Source organism: Phasianus colchicus, chromosome 7, assembly GCF_987193195.1.
Source record: "Phasianus colchicus chromosome 7, bPhaCol1.hap1.1, whole genome shotgun sequence".
NCBI classification, from domain to species: domain Eukaryota; kingdom Metazoa; phylum Chordata; class Aves; order Galliformes; family Phasianidae; genus Phasianus; species Phasianus colchicus.
Window position 1 is genome coordinate 35,738,992 of NC_143442.1, and position 14,144 is coordinate 35,753,135.

At 46.5% G+C, this 14,144-nt stretch overlaps 1 protein-coding gene across 2 annotated transcripts in view; it reads left to right on the forward strand.

The window, feature by feature from the left end:
• The window catches only part of TWIST2 (twist family bHLH transcription factor 2), a 31,402-nt gene extending 29,167 nt beyond the window's left edge, over positions 1-2,235 (forward strand). The window contains exon 2 of one of the 2 annotated variants that reach the window (XM_031604505.2): positions 135-2,235. The gene's annotated coding sequence lies outside the window, so the exon portion shown is untranslated. Of the gene's footprint in view, positions 1-6 lie in introns of both variants that reach the window. The other variant, XM_031604504.2, reaches the window with a different exon arrangement.
• The last annotated feature ends 11,909 nt before the right edge of the window (positions 2,236-14,144 follow it).

Sequence of the window (14,144 nt, forward strand, 5' to 3'; positions counted from 1 at the left end):
CTCTAGACTGTCCGGTGTCTGAGACTGAAGTGGAATTGGGATGTATCCAAGTTTGTAGCTTCTGAAACCTTAACAACCTCAAGTAAACTGGTCCAAAGACCCTTCTTGACCTCCCTCACTCTGAACTCTTGCAGAGCACTTAGACTGAGCAGGAGCCAGCACCAAAGCTATGGGTCTGAACCTTCGCACCATCTCTCCAAGTGACTGATCACAGAGAAGCGAGAAGCAACATTCCTGACTGTTCATCTGTTCATCGTTGGGTTTTGTCTGTGTGTCTGTCTGGGTGTTGGTTTTTTTTTTCCCTTTCTTCTTTGCTGAAAAAAAAAAAAAAAAATCTTAATTCAGGAACACATTTATGAGAAATCTTTGGGTTTGGATTTTACTTCCCCTTAGCTGCATTCTTTTTGTGTGTGCGTCTATTTTTTAAAGCTCAAAACCTGATTTCTTGTACAGTAATGTCAAAACTGGACCAAGGCTCTCAGAAAAAGGAAAAAAAAAAAAAAAAAAAAGAAAAAAAAACAGAAAAAAAAAAAAAAAAAAAAGGAATTAAAAAGGCCACAAGTCCCCCAGCTCCCTGCATGATTTGTTTCAAGTACAGCCTGGACTACAGACTGCCTTCCACACTCTACTGCCTCTTCCTTATTGCTCCATGATTTGCTACCACTCCTGATCCCCCCCCCCCTTTTTTTTTTTTTCATTTTCTGTTCCAGTGTATATGTTGCTTATTTGTTTTATTTATTGAGATATTTTTAACGAGCTAAGAGACTGCAATGTCGCTGTGTATACTGCTTCTCTTGCCAGTAAAAATAAAGATGTCATGCAGCTACTGAGGGTATTTGATTTATGTTCTGACTGCACAGCTCCGAGCAGAAGCCGAGGAGCTGAGCCACTTCCTTGCACCCCACCAATGTTTCAGCACTCACCAGTTCAGCTAATGTCCATTTTCCAGGTAGCAGGCAATGGGCACAGCATGCATCCTGCAACCCCTGGTGCACGGCAGCTGTGGGAGGGGCTCACGCTTTGACACACTTTGCTTGTTGCAAACTGCACCTTTTCAAATAAAACTTTCAGCCCTTCCACAGAACTCTTGGCAATAGATGAGTTGTGGATGCTCCATCCCTGGAGGTGTTCAAGGCCGAGCTGGATGGAGCCCTGGTCAACCCACTGTAGTGTGTGATCTGCTGGTTGGTAACCTTGCCTGTGGCAGGGATTGGAACTAGATGATCTCTGAGGTCCTTTCCAACCCAAGCTATTCCATGATTCTTTGAATTTTATGTAGATGCAGTTCAGCTGCTCAGCCTTGGAACTCCTATTCATTTATGGATTGCATACTGTGTCCAGAAGAGATTCATAATGTGCAAAATATCACAGTTGCACCACAACGGTGGCCACCTGGGATTGCTGCTCTGCTCCTCCTTCCCCCTCACCTTCCACCCTGGGACCACCAATGGGCTCTGCTGGTGCTCATCAGCCTTCATTTTCTGTCTCCCAGAGCCCTGTAAGACTCTTGGGCATACACATGCTGAAGTGACATCTCAGTCTGAGTATTTTGTCCCAGCAGAGCCAAAAGTGCCATTTAAGAAGGTGAATTTAGCAGATGTCATCTGACATTGCATGTCATACAGCAAGCAGTATTTTTTCCTGTGGGTATGTGTTAGTTTTTTGCATTTTTGTGCATCTTTAGTGATGCTGCAAATTGTGCCAAGCTTATTTCACCACAAGGTGAAGCACCATCAAAGTACATCTCGCTTCAGCCCCATTCAGTTTGTCAGAAGAATCTGTTGTGCTGCTTTGCTTTCCCAAGACATGATCAAACCAGGAGAGAGCTGGCAGGTCAAACCTGCTAATCACAGAGCCATAGAATCATTAAGATTAGAAAAGACCTCTAAGATCTCCAGGTCCAACTGTCAGCCCATCACCACCATGCCCACTAACCATGTCCCTAAGCCACTGCCAAGCCACAGATGAGATGTATGCAACCACAGCAGTGCCACTGTGGTTGCCATGTGCCTTCCTTAATGCTTACCAAGGATCAGGGCTGCTGAATTTTGTCCTCCAACATCATGCATGCAAGGACATGTAATGGCAGACCAAAGCATTTGCACTCTCTCTTCACCACTGCACTAGCAGACAATGCTAGGTGAATACTGACAGTAAATGCTCACAAGCACCAGTTGGTTCCCCCTTCAGTGAATTCTGGAGTTAACCAAGATTTCTGCAGCTGAACGACCATGGAGAGGTAAATGTGGAGCCCAGAAATAAATTCAGGGTACTAGGATACAGTATTTTTATTTTTAGGCAGAAAAAAAAGTAGCTATGTAAACTTGTTCTCCCAGGTAACTAGTGGTAAGTTGAGAGGTAATGGCCTTAACTTGCACAAGGGGAGGTTGAGATTGAACATCAGGAAAAATTTCATCTCCAAATGAGGGGTGAAGCATTAGAATGCAATACCCAGGGAAGTGGTGGAGTCCTTTCCCACTGGGTCTTGAGTCAAGATCATAGACTCATACAATCACAGAATCATTAAGGTTGGAAAAGACCTCTAAGATCATCTAGTTCAACCACCAACCCATCTCTACCATGCCCACTGACCACATCCCTCAGTGCCACATCTCCACATTTCTTGAAAACCTCCAGGGATGGTGACTCCACCACGTCCCTGTGCAGCCTGTGCCACTGCACTGCCACTCCTTCTCAGCAGTTTCTCCTAATATCCAACCTCAGCCTCCCCTGGAGATGTGGCACTTAAGGACATGGTTTGGTGGGCATGGTGGTGATGGACAATTGAACTAGATGAACTGGGAGGTCTTTCCCAATATAAATGATTCTATGATTCTTGTCAGGCAAAAAAACAACAGTGCTGTGAGGCTCAGATGAGAGGTTTCAGCACCAAGATATCAAGCTAATTTGAGAGCTGTGAACTCTCTGAATATTGCATTTCAACAAGGAGACATTTGAATTGATGGATAAAGAGACAGAAGTTTCAATCAACTGCTGAAAAGATGAGTTCTCTTTTACAAGCTGCAGCCCATAATCAGCACTGTGGGGCTGTTAGGATGCAGCCAAAGACAAGGTAAAATCCAGATCCTAAAACTGCAGCAGTGTTGTCATGTACAGCACATGAAGACTTATTTAGTTTTTGTTTTGTTTTGTTGTTTGTTTTTTAATATGTAGCAGCTTTTTCAATAGGGCATACCACTCCTCACTGAATTTGTCCTTCACAATCCCATCCATCCCTGAAATCCCATGACTCTGGGAGAGACTGAGGGCAGGGACAGACTCTCCTGTGCAAAAAGGAATGAAACCACAACCCCTGAGGCACCAGGTTCAACCACTCAGAACAGATACTCAAAACAGGGACTCCTCCAAACCTACAGGGCCTGGCTGAATTTGGCACACATGAGGTCCTGATGCAACCAGTGTGGGTCTTTAACTCAGTACCAGATCAGCTAAGAGTTGCCAAAGCTCCCATTTGCAAAAGGGAAAAAGTTTTCATCTGCCATTCACAGCCATTTTACAGCTAGAGCTCCAGGCCAAATGAACAACAACAACAATAAACAAAACAAACAACCCAAAACAAATCCAAGCTCAAAGTTCCCCCTTGGGATCCCTCCTCTCCATGGCCTCCCCCCAGGCCACCTATTTTCAGGCAGCTGCTGACAGCAAGGAGGAGCCAGGGAGGGAAAAGAGCTGGCAATTCTTCCCAGGGATAGTTTGCAAACTTGGGAGTCCTTGCTTGGCTGAGACCACCCAGGCACCATCTATGGGATGAGAATTCAACTCCCCTTAAAGGACGATGGCTTCAAGAGGTAGTCAGTCTGTGATGGTTAGCACCATCTTGGCAGAGACTTCAGCTAGAGCAACACACACCAGAACTGAGAGAAGAGAGAGCCCATGAGGTTTCAGAGGCATCCATATGAAGCCAAGTGTAAGATCAGGATACAAATGTGCTTCTATTCACTTCTGCGAAAGAAAAGAAGGGCTGCTTTGAAGCACAGCAACAGGGCCTTTTTTGGGGTTAAACGAAGATAAAACTTGGATGCAGAAATCACAAGAAATGTGAAGTGCCTGAGAACTTTGCCAGAACTAATACTGCATGTCACCAAGGAGAAACTCGCTGTCTTCCCACTGGGACTTGGCAATGCCTTCTACAGGCACTGAAACTCGCTTTCTAACTTCTGAGAAGCCACACTGCATCCCTGATTAAGAGAAAAACTGAAGTCATCCTCAAGACCTTCAATCCTCAATCTGTGTGCACGCACTGCAATCAAATATTTACCCCAGTGAGACCTGCCCAGCTCATCTCCATCATCCAAACATCTGACCTTCAGAAGATACTCTTCAACCCCCAGGTGGCACAGGCAGGCTGTTGTCCCTTTGGCAGTTTTCATCGACCACATGGAAATGCAGAGGCCACCATGATGCTGATAGTGGTGTGTCCCCATGGGAGAGCATCGTTATTAATGTAGCCCAGCCAGGTATGGGGAGCAATGCATCACAATTGGTCAGCCCATCTTCAAGGCCAGGTTATACAGGGCCCTGGGCAGGCTGATCTGGTGGGGGGCAACCAGCCCAGGGTTGGGGTGGTCTTTAAGGTCCCTTCCAACCCAAGCCATTCTGTGGTTCCATGATTCTATGATTCCATGATCCCTATTCAGTAAAACTCATATTGCAGTATAGACATGATTGGGAGGAAGAAATCCCTCCCTTGGGGAACTTCTTCATCTTCTTCAGGCAGAAAAACCCTTCTAGAAGCTGCTTCTGCATGCATCAGATGGACTGCTGGAAACCATGAAAGGCAAAAGGAGAGGTCAAGCACGGAAGAGGACCTTCTCATAAAACCCATTTCTTCACTTTCATCCTTTAGACATGCTGTCTTCACAATGTGCTGAAATATCATGAGGTTTTGGAGGTGACTTTTAACACTTCCTCCCACTTCTAGCACCAAATCAGTAACCATAGCTGCTCTCCTAAACCCCAATGAGAAGCAAGCACCACCCGCTACCAGCATTTCATCCATGTTTTAATGCAATAACTCAAGCTGATGTAGAGTTTTCAGCTGTATCTTGATGCTTTTTGTGGTTTCGATGCCATTCCACTTGCCTTTGTAGTCTCAAAATTTGTTTTGAGCATGGTGAAGTGCACTCAGCCCTTTTATGATTTCCTGTCTTGTTGCAGAGTCTTGCACTGAGAGACTTTAGTTGCCTCCTAAATCTTTTTCCAGAACTCTCCTGTCACTTTAAATATTGGCCAGCATTTTGTTAGCTTCAAGACTTTGAAACAATATCAAAGTAAACCTCAAAGGAAAAAAAAAAAAAAAAGCAGTAAAGGGTAAGGTTGGAGCTTAATTCATATTTAAATAAAGATCTTTCACTTCAGCTTGGGTTACTGTGTAAAACAACTGGGAGCAAACGGATCTTTTAAAGTCCTTATTCCCCTGTGGGTCTATGGGTCTATTTTAAAATGAGTGGAGTTAGCCTACCAGGCAGGGCAATGAAATTGCCTTCCCATGAAAAATTCTCTGACACTGGGAAGAAAAAGTCTGAGCTTCTCCAGAACCAAGATGGACTTTTTCCTCCCTCCCCTCCTGAACCGCGGTCCCAAAGGACATATTTAAGTTGTGCTCTCTCCCTGCAGGCAGACAGGAACACTGTCAAAGCTTTTGCAGAAGGAAAGGAAGCGCTAACAATTTATTTGCAAGTAAATATGGAGCTTTAATAGCTTCCTTTTTGTTGTTGTTGTTCTGTTGTTGTTTTGTTTTTAAGTAAACCACATTTTTATGAAATGAGACCGGGAGATTGGCCTTGCCACCCCTACCAAAATGCTTTTAGGATAGTAGGGGAGCTGGAAATTGATTTCCTACAAACATCAGCACCTGACAGGAATTTTTACAAGGCCATAAAGGCAGATTTGCAAGCTGAGTGCCCAGCACAGCCAAGCATACAAACTCCCCTTGACTTTACCTGGCGATCTTTGATATTTGCCTTTAAGCTGCACATCCTGCTGCTGCACAGAGAAAAAGTGGTGATGCATTTAGCCTTCCACATACCCTCTGCCTTTATTCCTTAATTCCTATTCAATCCCAGGGAACAGTGGGCGTGAGGGACCGCTTTTGCTAACGCCAGCAGCTCCAGATCTGCCAAAACCCGAAACAAAGCTTGTGAGAAAAATATTTCGGCAGGAAGCATTTGCTGAAACTTGATTCATTTCTTTAAGATAAGTCATATTTCCTACGGCCGACGCTTACCGAAGGGTTAGCCTCCCTCACCCATACTTCAGCCTGGATGATGAATGGGGCTGAAGCACGTGCTTCCAGTTGAGCCTCTGGGATGCTGGCATGCCCACTCAGAGCTCCAAGGCTTGGTGCACCGGTGCAAACTTGCTCTCACGTCAAGGCAGTTTGAAGCTGGGAACTTTGTGGCTTTGCTCTGCTTTTCAGCTTGTTGCCTGAGACACCCCAGCAGGTCATGGGGTGCAAGGGCCTCCCCCCCCCCCCCTTTGCTCACCACCTCTTCAAGCAGCATTGTTTTCAGGCATGGCCTGACAGCCCTGCCTCATTCAGCGTGGCTTTTTCACCAGCTAGTACAAACAATGGGCTCTGTGGGTCATTTGCAGTTCATCACGTCTTTTGAGTTGTCCGGGTAGTTATTTGAAAAACCATTCCTGCTTAGCACATGGCCGCAAGATATATAATGATATTTCCTAATATCCCTTATTTCAAAAACCTCTTTCAATAGCAGCCTGCCAGACTGCAGCTTTCTTTCCCAAATTAGTGATCTGGTGGAAACTCAGCAGGAACTGGGCGACAACCCAACTGGCACAGCCTTGAAGATGTGCGAGGCAGTGGCTTGCAGCACGCCATGGGAGATGGGGACACACACGCCATGGTCCCCCAGCCCACCTGGCTCTCACACCACGACACAACTTTAGCACCTGCATGGCCCATTTTGGACCTTGGCTGCTCATCTTCTGAGATCAGCTTTCTCAGCTGGCAGGAGGAGCTGGCTGAGTTCCCTTCTGTTCTTCCCTGCTCTGGGCTCTCAGCAGAGGCTGTGTGGGACTCTCTCTCCCAGTGGTGCCTATCAGGATAGCAAGTCCTGGTGGGGTGATGGACCCAAAACACTGGGCAGGGAGCACCACAGGTACGACCCTTCTCACTGGTGAGGCTCTCACTAGAGCTGTAGAGCCTATTTATTGAGTTGGCCGCACATCCACTGCATCCAGGCACAAGCCTGAGTCATGGCCCACCCCAGCCATTCTTCAGTCACAACCTTAAGGTCTATACAACTGTTAGAAAATGACCTAAAAATTGGCAACATGTGTGATGAAGGGTTTAGAGAGCAAGACATGAGAGCAATCACCTGTCCTGCTGTACCCACATCCAGGTATCCCCACAAGCCATTACCCAGCAGTGATGGGTTTGCATCAAGCCATCTGCACCCAGTGCTGGTTGGCCACATCTGGCCATTGTGCTGCTGTCCCAATGCAGCTCTGGGCACACTGCCACAGCTGGGAACATGCGGTGGCCAAAAGAACCAACGTGACCCACTTGCATCAGGGTCTGGTCTTGTGCTTTGGTGACCTGCTGTTGCAATGGGGCATCCTTGTCTCATCAGCTGCCCTTTATCCACAGCCTCCTCTGATCCCCTGGGCTAACACAGCCTGGTGCCCATCCGTCACTTCACAGGGTAGAGGCAGCAGCCCCAGGATCCGGGAGGGCTGAGCCTTTCCTCCGTATCCATCTGATCAGGTGCTGGATGAGCACTGCCTTCCTCAGCCACAAGAAAAGGAACTGTGCAAGAACTGTGCAAGAGGAAGAACAGGGTTAGCACGCAGTGCAGAAGGGAAGGGAAGCAAAGACATGCCTGTTTTTATAGACAGCACATGTCTATACACATCATTGAGGAGAGGGACAGGCATTTGCCTCAGATCCATTTTCCATATATCGAGTGCTGCTTTCAGGTTAGACTTTCATTCACACTAAGCTCATTGCTCTTTTACATTGGGACTTCAGCAATGCCCTTGCAAAACTATGATTTTAAACCGCTCATTAAAATCAAAGTAAATCCTGTTTGTTTGTTTTTTTTTTCTTTTTTTTTTTTTCTAAGTTTTTATTTATTTTTCAGAGAGAAAATATCAAATGCCAACAGTTTTGTTGCAAACACCACAGGATCAATGCTTTCCCACTACAGCACTGAGAAGGTATCATATGCTATTAAAAACTGTTCTTTCCTGCCATTCATGGGCTAAGCAAGAAATCCCTAAAATGTCTTCCAGAGCTGCAGAGCTCTCACTCCTCACACCTGAGATCACCAAGAGTGAAATCCTTAGCAGATATGTCCCTGCCCTACCCTCCAGCTTGCAGTGCAGGAGTTTCTGTCCCACACAAGGCAATACTCAGGGCAGGGACTTGGGGAATCCAGCCTCAGTGCAACATCACATAATGGGAACAGCTACTTGTGGTATGGCTCTGCTGGGCTGTAATCAGATCTCACCCCAGTGAACCTCACGCTGTGACATGTTTATACGACCAGGCCCTTTCTCCTTCATTAGTATTGGGGTCAGAAGGAGCCAAAGGTCAGGTTTGAAGCCAGTGGTTTCACTTCTAAACAAAACCATTGCCTTTCTCTACCTTCCTCCTCAAAGAGCTCGGCTCATAAATTTTCATTTAGTACCCCTGAGTGGACTTTTTGCCTTCACATTCCCTTTAACAAGAGGGATATTTCACTCCTCCAAAGCAGAGGGCAGCTCCTTATTACTCCATGTCCCAAGCTATTTGGGGATCTGGCTATTTCTCAGCATCCTGCCCCATGCTTCCACTTACAGAGTACCAGTCAGCATTGCTGGAGGAACGAAGGTGGCAGAGATGTGACACATGGCCCCAGGCCAGCCTTGTAACCTCATGGCCCTCTCTTGCCTGATCAGCAATCCTGCTGCCTGGCTTTAATGGATCTGCCACCGATATTCCCACAGCATCAGCCCCCTGCTTGACACCCTCGGGCCTGGAATGTGCAAAACCAAACCCCAGCAAAACCTACCGCTGTCAGAAATGATCGTGCTTGCTTCACTTTGAAGAGAAAACAGGGGAAAAGCAGAACATGCAGCTGACTTTCAGGTTTGCTACTTGCAGTCATCCCCAAACTCCAGCTAAAGCACAGGTCAAATCGAACCCCCACGTGCTGAGTTCCTCCTTGGGAAATGGCACATCCAGAAGAGGAATAGGGGAAGTTTTCCCTCTGCTGCTGTGAACATCCTTGAGTCTCCCAAAGCATTCAGCCTTCCTACTGCTTTACAAGGATCCCAGCCTCTCTTACTGCATATTTTCAACCATCCCAGCAGAGACGTTTTACGGTGCTCGCTTTTCTAACTGTGTCCTTCCTATTGCAAGGGAAGCTGGATCTGGGGTGAAGAGACCCCCACGGCACCACCCTTGCCAGGACATGGAGCAGTGTTGGAAGAACCAAGGAGATATACTCCAGGCCAAGAAAAACCTGCTGCCCGGACTGCTTCTCCTCACCGCTCCTAGCAGCCACATTAAAACAAATCAACAGAGGGTGATTTCTGAGCCATAGGGTTGTTATCCTCTGAAGTCCCCTGATAGCTTCAAGCAAAGAGCACACGTCTTTCTGCATCAGCCCAGCCAGGGAGCAGATTGCTGTGGATGACTGCTCAGCAGTTCTGCAGTTCCTGCGGAGCCCAAGATTTTTAACTATGCCCTGGTAAGACGTAATCAATGTGAATATTTGCCCGCTGCAACACGTGATGAATTTGCTAATGGTGTTACTTGTAGCTCCCCCTCAACCAGGAATGAATGTGTGCAACTACCAACAAGTGGAAGCAGAGGGAGTGATACCCAGCTCAGCTGGCTCTGCTTTTCCACCCCTTTGGCCTTTGTTCTGCTCAGGGCTGTTGAGGGGACTCTCCTGACTTGCCTATCTTCATCTCCCCAGCCTAGCTCAGCATGGAGGATAGTGCCTGCAGGTTAGTGCCACCGTGTGGATGCAGCTGCAGCAAGAAGTGGGAGGAAGGACACAGAAAAGAATAAATTTTGTATTGTCCAAGTTAGGGTCTCAGCCTATTTCTCTCCTCATGATATTGATGGGCTTAAGGGGGACCATGCTGCTCCCTCCAGCAGGTTGAATAAATATAATAACAGCAAAAGCATATGTCACCTGCACCTTATCTACCCTGCAACATCTCCAGGTGCTGACAGCAGGTCTTCAGAGGGAATTCTCCCATGTGATGCTCTAATAAAAGCAACAGCAGTTGAGATTAAAATCTCTGCTATGCTCAGAAGTCTCAGAAGCCAAAATGAAGCACCGTGGCTTCACTCAAGCCTTTGTGTTTGGAAATGGGGCTGGAGTCCACAGATGAATGTATCAGCCCCTCCAGGATCTTCAGGACTGTCTGGTCTAATGGCACAAACTTACTCGTGAACCTGAAGGAAAATCAAGCTGTGGATTTTGGCTAATGGCACAGGGTGGGTTCTTTGCTCTGAGCTTGCATCCTGTCCTGGAAGTCACACAGTCCCCAGACTCCAACTCTCTTGCAAAACTGAAAAGCAATCTGAGCCTGGATAAAAATAAAGGGTCCATGGGGCCCTGCCACTCTGGGGTCAACTGATGCAGTGGACGTGCAATCGAGCTCCTTCATGTAATCTCTCCTCTGCCTTTTACAGGCTGAATCTGAAACAGAGCCAAATGACGAGCGAGGGGATAACGAATCATGAGGCTGGGGTTTCCTTTGTACAGTCAAAATTCCAAGCCAAGTCCCGCTGGCTGGGACATTCCTGTTATCTTTCGGAATAGAGTGCTGAACTCCAATGGGCTCCTTCCAAAACCCCATCCGCTGTGATGAAGAGAAACGTGCCCCATCTCCTTCCTGGATGAGAAGGGGGATGAACCTGGTTCTCACAGGGAGGGGGAGGAAGGCTGCTAAGGCCCTTTCCAGGCGCTGCTCAGCCTCCCTCTCCTCAGAGGAGGCAGCCATGTCTCCGTGCCGACCTTGCACCTCCCACACACACGCTACGCCTGTCCACCCTTATCATGTTTTTGGCTTCCCGCGAGTTCATGCTGCCAAGGCCTTTGCAAAGCCCTTGTAGCAGTGTGACTTCCCACTCACAGACACTGCCAGGATGGTTCTGGGAGAGCTCTAGATCTTGGACCAGGAAGAGTTGGCCACCAGGGGCCTCTTTGGACATGGTGTGAGGGACACGCAGGTGGCCAGCACTCAGCCCCAGCACATGGATATCCCACGTTTGCATGGTGCTGGTGGTCACAAGTTGGACCACCAGCCTGTGGGTGCAAGTGGGAGCGTATCTGTTGATCAGAGCACACCGGGGTGTGTGGCATCCATCCTGAACTGGTGCTTTGTTTCAGCTGGATTTCACAGCGTGTGGATGACTGCATCCAAGATTCATTAATGACCCAACCCCATGTTGCTGTTTCGTATTAAATTGTTCCCTATGCTATGTGTTGTTATTTGGGAAATGTACGAATTTTTCCCATATGTCTTTGACCTATAAAATGAACATCCCTCAAAACTGAAAGGTTATTGCCAACGACGACGTGTTTTCATTTCTCATCTTTAAGCACATTTCAAGGTTTGCCAAAACTTTTTAGGAGGTTGAAATTGAAGGCCTCAACTCAGGAAAGCACTTCAAACATGTGCCAAATAGGAGTTACGCGCACACTTGCATCTCAGTACAAGCTATGGGCCTGTGCTGAACTATTTTCCCAAATGGGTGCCAAAAAAATCTTCCTCTTCATTAACTCCTAGATTCGCAAATTCAGTTCCCAGCTTCACTGACAGTCACCTACAGGTGAAATTTGGCTTGCAGATGTAGAGCTCCCAGATTACAGCTAGAAGATTCTGGGATTGCTGGCTGGAGCTTGGGGAGGCCATAAAAAGCCAGATTCAGTGGAGCTGGGTGATAGTTTTCTAATGGATATTTAAAAGAAAAGCAGTTTGCAGTGCTTTAGCTGAGTGGTTGGTTTTAACAACAAAATTTGGCAAATAAAGTCAGCAAACTTCAAGCCTTTCTAAACTAAAGCTCTGAAAGGATTTTGGTTACTATTTTTTTTTTTAATTTTACAATACAGAGCATGCAGTGTCCAAGCAAGGTATTTAATTTCAGGCTTACATATCATGCATGACCAAAGCTTATACCTTTTTCTCTTTGGTTGGCCAGAAATTTCCATTTCCTTTTTCAATTCTCCCCAAATCAGTATTTTAACATTTTGAAATTTCACGATCCAGCAAGCCAGCTGTTCTCATATATTTTTACGTATTTATCTTGAGAACTGTAAGCAGAGGTGGGTAAATGAAGACAGAATGCAACAATCCCACACTCCTAGGAAAGGGAAATTTCATGTTTGTCTTTAAGAACTTGCAAGTCACCTGGGAGGAGTTCAAACGATGGCATAGATGGGTATCAAAGGACAAGGGAATCTCTACCCCACTTCCAGGAAGGAAACATTTCTTAGTTTCAAGGAAAGTACTGGATGGAAATCAGCCCACTGTGAGCTCTCAGCTTTCCTACCTGTACTTCTAGAGCCTGATGGTGAACCTCTCACAGAGTGCCTTTTATCCGAGCAGCACGACTCTCGGCATGAAATAAAACACACATTCTGTTTCAACACATTTCTAACATAGTCACTGCCTTAACTCAGAGAGTGCAGTTCTTACAGATGAGGAGTGGGTGATTGGAGCTTCCCTAGCAGCTTTCTGCCTTTTCAAGGTGAGGTCCAAGCCCAAGACAGCAGACAACCATAGTAAGTAATGTTTTGCCTGACCTCTCCAGCTGTAGTGAGCAGGGAGAGAAGAGTGGTTGCTTAAGGTCTATTCATGACTTTCTCCACTGTTAGGAAAGGTCACCAGTGTGTGGTGTCATCTCGCCCACCAAGACCAGCCCAAGAACATGGCTGCAAGATTGGATTAAAGGATGGACCACTTCTGAGCCCATTATCAGCAGGCTGAGGAGTGGACTTCTCAGTCAACACTCACTGCCAGTGCTTTGGAGAAAGTCTTGACCATGCACAAAGCTTACATCAGCAGAGCAATGGAGCTCTTCCACCCATATGACTATTATAGAACAAGATGTCTGAAAAGGACAAAAATCCCAAATCACAGCATTTTTTTGATCCGTAAAAAGTTCAGTCACTCCTGAAATCAATTAGAAATGAAGAGGCTTTAATGAGGATTTGAAAGAAGTGGTAGGGCGGGTCGCTTGTTTTTAGTCCTATTGTCAAATGGCAATATTGTTCTCATATTTAAGATGTCAAAAGCCTGTGAAGCAAACAAACAAAGCCCAAAGCACTGACTTCCCAATGCCCGACCTTAGTGAGATGTTCGTGGACACAAGGAAATGGGCTGCAACAATTGCAAAAAACCAAACTGCCGTGAGAAGGACATTGCTAAAGTTAAGGGGAAAAGAGGTTATAAGCATTTGTGGGAAACAATGCTGAAAGGGAAGGAGAAAGGAGAAAGAAAAAAAGAGGAAAGAGTAGAGTGAGAGAGGACTGGGGTTAGGGGCTGTGTCAGTCAGGAGGGATTTGGCCGGATGATGGTTTTACTGCATTTAAATGTGTAAGATACACTTTGATTAATTCTTGTAGACTACACCAAAGTCATACTTGCAACTCCCAGTGCACTAATTATGGAGAAGAGGCGGACAGTGACTCATGTTGGAAACTACCCAACTTCCAAAGGGAAAAAAAAAATAAAAGAAAAGAGAGAGGAATCTCAGGCAACCAAGACTGTCCCTAGATCTGTGTGCAGTGCTGGGAGAAAGGTCAGGGCTCATGTGGCCATCGGGAAGGAGCTCAGGATGTTCCCAAGGAGGGCTGGCATGGCAGCCACCAAGGACAGGGACGATCAAAGGGACAATGTGGAGAGACTGGGGCTCTCGAGGCTCCATTTGTCAGCCCTTTGTAGTTTCCTTCTGTGTCATACATAAGAAATGGGTGATCTGGATAGGTGCATGGACATTAGACATTGGGACTTGCTTCGGTGGCTGAAATGTGCAAGCATGTGTGGTGAGCACAATTGGGGCTACTTCAGTCCAACCCCATTTCTACTTGTGCTACAGTCTCCTTGTTTGCATGTCTGATTCCCACGGGCACAAAGACTGGTAGCTGAAGAAA